Source organism: Corapipo altera, unplaced genomic scaffold (genome assembly GCF_003945725.1).
Source record: "Corapipo altera isolate COAL_440 unplaced genomic scaffold, ASM394572v1 52b, whole genome shotgun sequence".
In the NCBI taxonomy this organism is placed as follows: domain Eukaryota; kingdom Metazoa; phylum Chordata; class Aves; order Passeriformes; family Pipridae; genus Corapipo; species Corapipo altera.
In genome coordinates this window covers 2,585,182-2,592,173 of record NW_020884922.1, presented here as the reverse complement: position 1 = coordinate 2,592,173, position 6,992 = coordinate 2,585,182, and the positions used below count along the sequence as shown (strand labels likewise).

Here is a 6,992-nt window from a genome sequence, read left to right as displayed (position 1 = left end):
CTTTTACATTGAAAAATATTTGCTCATTTATAGAAACTAAAATAAATTTTAGTGAACCTCTTCAGAAGTGTTCTTGATTTCCATTTGTTACCCATTTTTGTGGAAGGCCTTTATAGAAACAGTTAGTATCTTAGTAAGCAGACTTGACAGAGCAGGCACACAGATGTGAGAAGTGAGCTCCTCCCCGAAGCTGTGATGTCTGGCTGGAGAGGCTGAACCTCCACCAGCCAGCGACTGCCCCAGCTCCAGGTGTTTTTCAGTCTGGGTGCCTTCAGGAGTTCCCAGCTGCTGTTCCGTGTCTCAGGCCTTGCTGAAGTGTGTTTGATTGAGGAGCAGATCCATGATGGCTGTAACCCCTGGCTGCATGGTGGTTGTGTCACTGCCATCCTGTAGCCTGTGTGCTGCTTACAAGATGTCACTGATGACAGTGCATTTGGTCCTATCAGAGTCCCTTTTTATGTGTCTCAAACCCCCCATAGAGCACAGCATGTTAAGCAATCAGCTGAGCAAATTAGGCCCAGGAGTGCAGTAGAGCATACTGCAGCGAAAGGCAGCAAGCTGCTGGGAAAGCTGCGTGTGTGACCTTACACAGCACTTGTCCTTTTATGGCTGGCTGAGGCCAGCAATGCTCTCAGGAGGACAGCTGCACACTCCCTTCTGGGGGGCTGTTGCCAAGCCACTGGAATTCTGCCTCTATAACTAATGAACTCACTTAGGAACCTCTGAGTTAGGTTCAACACTTTGCAAAATGCATTTATTCCCAAATTCACTGGTAAAGATGTCCAGCTGGTCTGGATACACATGATTTCACAGGACACAGACTTCACAGCCAAAGGTTAAGGAAGTTAAGGTACAAACTTAACATCCCATTTGTTCTTTGAATAGTTCACCAGATCATGTGATTTTCCACCAAATTAGTAGCAGATGAATTATCAAGGTTCTGTTGTCTTGTCTGACAAAAAAACTGTGCTTGAGGAAAGGAGGAACTTTCATACACTGTAAGGGTGCTGGAGAACATGCAGTTGGGGAGCAGTGGTACCTTATGGTGAATTAGACAGAAGGATGCCCTCTTCAGCACAAACTCCAGTTCAGCTAGAACACTCGCTCTAACAGTCTTTGCCAAGTTCTTCATCTGTAAGAATGATCAGGAAGAAGAGAACTGGGTGCATTTAGTCTACTGTGTGCTTCTAGTAATCTCTTATGCTGCAGTTAGTACCTGGATAAAGTAATTTGTGACAATCCGTTTCCTTGGCACCAAACAGCCACTAATGGCCATGCAAAAGAGCATGTAGGAAGTTCTGTTCAGCTCCAGATAAGCAAAAAACAGTCTGCAAGCACAGGATGCTATTAAAACCAAAGGGAGTTTTGATACTGACTTTGACTAGCACAAAAGCACACCCTTTACACGGGAGACTCACTCTGTGGTGAGGTGGAGGAGGCCTCTTTGCCCTCCTACTGCCCCTTGTGGATAAATTCATGTGTGTTTTAGCCTCTGCCTAAGCCAAAGGCTTTAACTTCAGAGCTTTACCTTTATTCTCTGATATAACTGCTTCCTTAGGTACTTTGCCAGTAGCTTCCTTGGAGTTTAATATAACATCTTCATCTTCACATTGGCTGGACTTCTCAGCTCTCTCTCAAAGTTCATCAATAGAGACGTCTATATATTTGTAAAACATTACGGTGATTTAGTAAGTGAAAAAGTGAATAGCAGAAGGTTGTTCTGTATGTAACACCATCTCTACATGATCATTGTTTATCTTCTCAGAGGGAACCTGCAGTAGCTGTTGTAAATTCACATAACAGAAGAATACTTCCTTTCCTGCTCTGCCTACACCAGAAAATAAAGGGTGGCTGGCTGGAGAAAAAGTGAAGATACAGGAATGACTATAAGGGAAGTGGCTGAGAAGCTCACAGCATTTATTGTTCTCAAACTGAGAGAAGAAATAAATTTATCTGCATCAAGAGTTTTGAAGAATTGGTGTATAAAACAGAGATTTTAAGATTTAGGAGCGCTGCAACCTGACAGCAGAACAGTAAGCAACATACCCATGCTTATTAGAAAGACAAAGAATATCTTGACAGTCAAAGACTTATCAGTCTTTCTACAGTCATGGGCGATCTTTAGAACAATTTTTGAAGGAAAGAATAATTAAGACCTGAAGGTAAGTAGAAAATGATGTAGATAAATTTATTAGGGCAAACTCAGCTGGTATCTCTCGTTGATTTCCCAGGCATAACTCATTTATGTGGATGCTAAACTGAAGAGCTAACTTGCTAAGCCAGGTTAATTTGATCCCTTGTGATGATTCTTGTCTTGGACTGGACAAATACCCTTAGAACTGGGTATCAAAGTGAATAAGGAGCCAGCACAAGACAACTCGGGCAAGGAATTACTTAGTGGGAAGGAAAATAATATCGCTATTCCTCAAGGTGTTGTGCCCGATCATCTTAAAGGTTTTCATTTATTACTGTGGTGCATGTAAGGAAGTTCTGAAGTATTGTCAGCATGAAAGAGGGATGGAACACTCACTGCATGCTACTAGTGGCTAAAGCAGTGTAAATAAGGTGGAATTTGTGGGGGAGAATACAAGCCATATATGAGGATGGGAGCTGGATTTGGATGTTGGATGTCAAAAGTGAACAGTTAATTAGGCTTATTTATTGGTGGTACAGAAAGAGCAACACTTCTGTAAGTTCAGTCTTACTATTTGAGACAATTATCTGGTGTGAATCTCCCATGGGAGGTGCCTTCTGCACTCACAAGGTAGGTGTGAACCCTACTGTTCCGTCAGCTAAAGCCATGTCAGATGAGTCTGACCTTCAGAAGAGTGTCTGCTCCAAAAAGGCCACCCATAGCTCTGAGAGGCCTGCAGTGAGGAAGGAATGAGGGTAATAGTGGATCATATTATGACTATGATGGGTTGGTGATGAAAAAGGCAAACAGATGATTTATGTATCCAAAAAGGTTTTTCTAAAGCAGAGTACTGACATATTCCCAGGCATGTAAACCCAGAACTCATCTGTGCACAGTTCAGGTGACCAAGGCTGAGATGAGCCCTTCCCAAATCTTCGTTCGCGAAGCCTAGCCATGAGGATGACAGTTTAGGCGACCTGTATTCGAGGAGGAAGAACAACTCAAGACCGCACCATGTGCAGAGAAAGCTGCAAACATCAATGTGAGAATGGAAAATGTATTTATTAACAGTGCCTAAAGGAACTGGGCTTGTTTAGTTTCATAGAATGAAGGTTGAGGGGCCTCTGTTGCCTTATTAAATGTATCATAGCAAAGGAAGATCTTTGAAAATTCTTAATATGATATTGGTAAAGGATCCTAGTCTGGTTAAGAATGAATTTGAACTCAAAATACAAAGTTCTGGAACTATCACAGCAGTGGTTATTGTCCAGCGTCCATTTTCAAAGTGTTGCTTGATATGTTGGTAATTCAGGTTTTTTGGTTTTTTCTGGGTTTTTCTCCAAGATAAATATGATAGTGAAGAGTCCTACAGATACAGAATTTTTCACTATTAATAAGATGCCTATAATGAGATCTTACTGTCTCTTTATTTTTGGTTCAAGCTTCAACATTGTACCTTCTCCAGCATGTTCAGTCTATTAGAGAAGTTTTAATTGTAAATGTTATTTTCTTATAATGGGGGAATCTTGCTGAGCTGCTAGTCTTGCCTGAGAAATACTTACCAGCAGATTACCCCCAAGAACTCCTGTGCCCAAGAGGCAAGATGTCAGGGGAGTTCTAATGCTTGGTATACATAAATAGCAAGTGACATTAGACATCAGAAATCCTCGGTAGGCAGTAAACTGGTGCTTGTTTGTGACAACATAAATGTAAAGGTAAACTTCCAGTCCGTTTAGATTTTCCTTTGCCCTAACAGCCAGGAGTTGCTTTACAAATAAGCCTATTTTGGAAGCTGAATGAGTGAATGATGCTTCTAGACTGTTTGCAAACATGCCAACTTGTGGCTGTCATTAGGAATCAGCCCCACATCATTAGTCTGGGTTCAGTGTTTAAGAGATACTTCCTGTTGTGCTGGCATTTTTACAGCATCCTGGGATGGAAATTTGCAAGTGCAAGTAAAGTGTAGGGAAGAACAGGAACATGTTAAAAATTTGCTTTGAAGAATTGAAACCCAGTTCTTTTCAGGAGCTTTTAAAGATCTTCATTTCAGTGGTACAGGTGGTACCTAATGTTTGATGAAAATCTAACATACAGATGGATTAGAGCTGTGAACTCTAAGCGGTTGCCACAGATCAAGAACTGAGGACTGTCTCCTCCCAGCAATACAGTCCAGTTGGTCCTCTCTCTTGGTACAGGGAAAGTCAAGGATTTGCAAAGATAAAAAAAGACGGAGCCAGACTTTTTTTGGCAACCAGATAGCTCTGAAAGGAAGGGTGAAGTGGATGAGATGCAACAGAACAAATCACTCTGTTCTCTGGGTTTTTTCCCCATCACCCTGTTCCCCAAGGATCATGGAGACATGGGCAAGTGTGTCTTGCCACCTGTAGGATGAACATTTGCAGGTTGAGTCCTGTAAGCAGGACACCAAAATGCTATTTACATAGCATTTTGTAAAGAGTAGACAGAGGTTTCCAGAGAGGCCAGATTTTACATCTTATGTGCAGGGAAGGTGTTTGGGAGATAGCAGTAAAGGATAATCTAGAGGGTTTATCTCTCGTGCTCCTTGATAACTAGAAATAATCTCTCATGTCATACAGGAAGGGGCTGAACAGAGCCCCTGCCCTAACAATGTCTCACTACCCCAGCACAGTGCTTGAGCATCCCCATTGCTGCCCAGCTCTACCTTTCCCAGAAAGGGAAAGGAGAGGATGAAAAGGAGAGGATGTTCTGGACCATGAGGCCATATAAAGGCTGGGCTCTCAAGTTTTCCGGTGGTGTTCTTGATGGGTCTGTTGTTGATGCAAACATCTATGGATAAGTGTTGGTGGTACAGTGACAAAACTTGGCCTCTGACCAGTAATGAAGGCCCAAAGTGGAGTTTGCAGAATGCTCCTTCATCCTCTCTGCACCATTGTTTTCTGTACAGAAATGAAGAACATTCTTGTTACACACCTGTGAGATTTACAGAAACTCCCAGGTATGCTCTTTCCCCACCTCATGCAGCTCAGGCTCATCTCTTACTCATGTAAGGAGGAGCGTGGTGAAAACTGTTGTCTGTCATCCTTAGATTTCTCTTTGTGCGGTTTACTGAGTGCTGTGATAGTGCATGTTGCTCAGAATTGCTGTTGGGGGCATTGTGAGAATACAGTGAACTTTTGCAGCTTTCCTAGAAAGTAGGACAGGAGCAAAGAGGCAACAATGAGCAGCTCTGCAAAGCAGAAAGATGTGTGAGACTCCTCTGCGGGGGCTCTTCCTCTCTGACTCATCTGAGAGCTATACTCCCACTTTTCATTTGAAAATGAACCTCTACCCCTCCCTCAACTGTAGTTGTCCCTAACAGTGTTGGCGTCACCTTTACACCTCTTTCTCTCACAAGCATGTGTGGGTGGTGCTAGCTTTGCACATGAAAACACTGGGTAGTGCTCAGCCCTGCTCTTTTGTTCTGATAGTGGTCACCATTGGATACACTTTCTCTCATACTGTCAGAAATGTTTCCACCATAGCAAACAGTAAGGATGGAGACTGCTGCTAGGTGAGCTGCTCCTCCTACCACACAGTGAAAAACACCAGCCAGCAGAGACAAGGGTGGAAGGTCTCTACTCTGGAGTGCTGGCAACTGCCTTGCTATTGCTTTTTAAACACTCGTGAGACAGTCTTCCATTACATGTGAAATGAATCCATCAAAAGTGATGACAGGGGAACATGGATCAAACTGCCAGATGGAGGAAAGATATACTTACAAGAGTCCTTGCCAATCATACCAAACGTTTCAGATGGGAGCATGGTGACTCACAGGAGAGAGCTGCTTTTCTGCTGTGCTCCACGCAGGTGCACTGAGAACGACAGCATATTGCCACCCCAGGTGGGTGGAGGCTCTTTGAAACACAAAAGGAAGGAGTAAAAGACCCGAAAATTTGAATTTTGGAATTACTTACCCTTAGATTAATTCAGTCCTTCTGAAGGCTTTCCATTGCCTTCCTCAGGAGAGAAACAAATGTTCTGGTTCTGTAGCTGAGTGTGATGGCCAAGGTACAATTTGACAAGTCTGGCATTACCAAGAGTCAATGGCCTGAGTCATAAATTCTGAATGCAGGCACATCCCTTGCAGGGAATCACCTTTCAGGGATGTGACAGACGTGACCTCACAGCCACCTCCCAGCCATGGGCTCCTGCTGCCCATAAGATCCATGTAAAGCATCAACTCATGTAAACCTGTAATCTCTTGGCAAGTTTCTGAATGGTGCTTAGCCTTTATAGATCGAATCCTGTATAAAGATTAGAAACAAGGAGTTAAGACATCCTTGGAATCACAAATTCCTTGTTCTTAACCCAAGGCCTTTTGCTGTTAGAATGGATGCACATGGACCTGGTAACAAAGCTCAGCCCTTCACTCCAGCACAAACAGGATTTGGCAGCAACACACTCAGAAAGATTTAACAACAGCTCACCTGAAAAATGAGTCAACAGATCAGCATTTTGAGGAGTGAGTGGAAAAGTGAAACTTTCTGTTCCCAGGACGACAACATTAAGCAAGGCTGAAAAGTGATGTTTTCTGTTATTGTGGAGATGCAGTCTAGTCTCCAGCACCCAGGATGGAGTCAGGCTGATTTCAGCATTACAGTCAGAACTAACTTAATCAATGGCAGTTTAATATCCTTCTCAATTGCTAGTGTCACTGCTGCTGCTTCACCTTTGCAGGGACCTTGCAGCCCAATCCATCACAGGTCAGTATGGTTGCCGAAAGGATGAGCCTCTTTCAGACATACCCACTGCAAGAACTGGTGTCAAATGTAAAGAACAAGATCAGGGCTGCGATACCCAGCATGAAAAATATGTAAGAACTCAGTGGTAGTTGGAG

General features: G+C 43.1%; 1 long non-coding RNA gene across 1 annotated transcript; it reads right to left on the bottom strand.

Annotated features, from left to right (window-relative positions):
• Positions 1 to 928: 928 nt before the first annotated feature.
• Positions 929 to 6,188, bottom strand: LOC113953627. The gene is made up of 3 exons (XR_003529955.1): positions 6,070 to 6,188; positions 1,529 to 1,657; positions 929 to 1,132 (listed from the first exon to the last, which is right to left on the bottom strand). It is a non-coding gene; the product is annotated as an uncharacterized LOC113953627 (long non-coding RNA).
• Between the last annotated feature and the right edge of the window lie 804 nt (positions 6,189 to 6,992).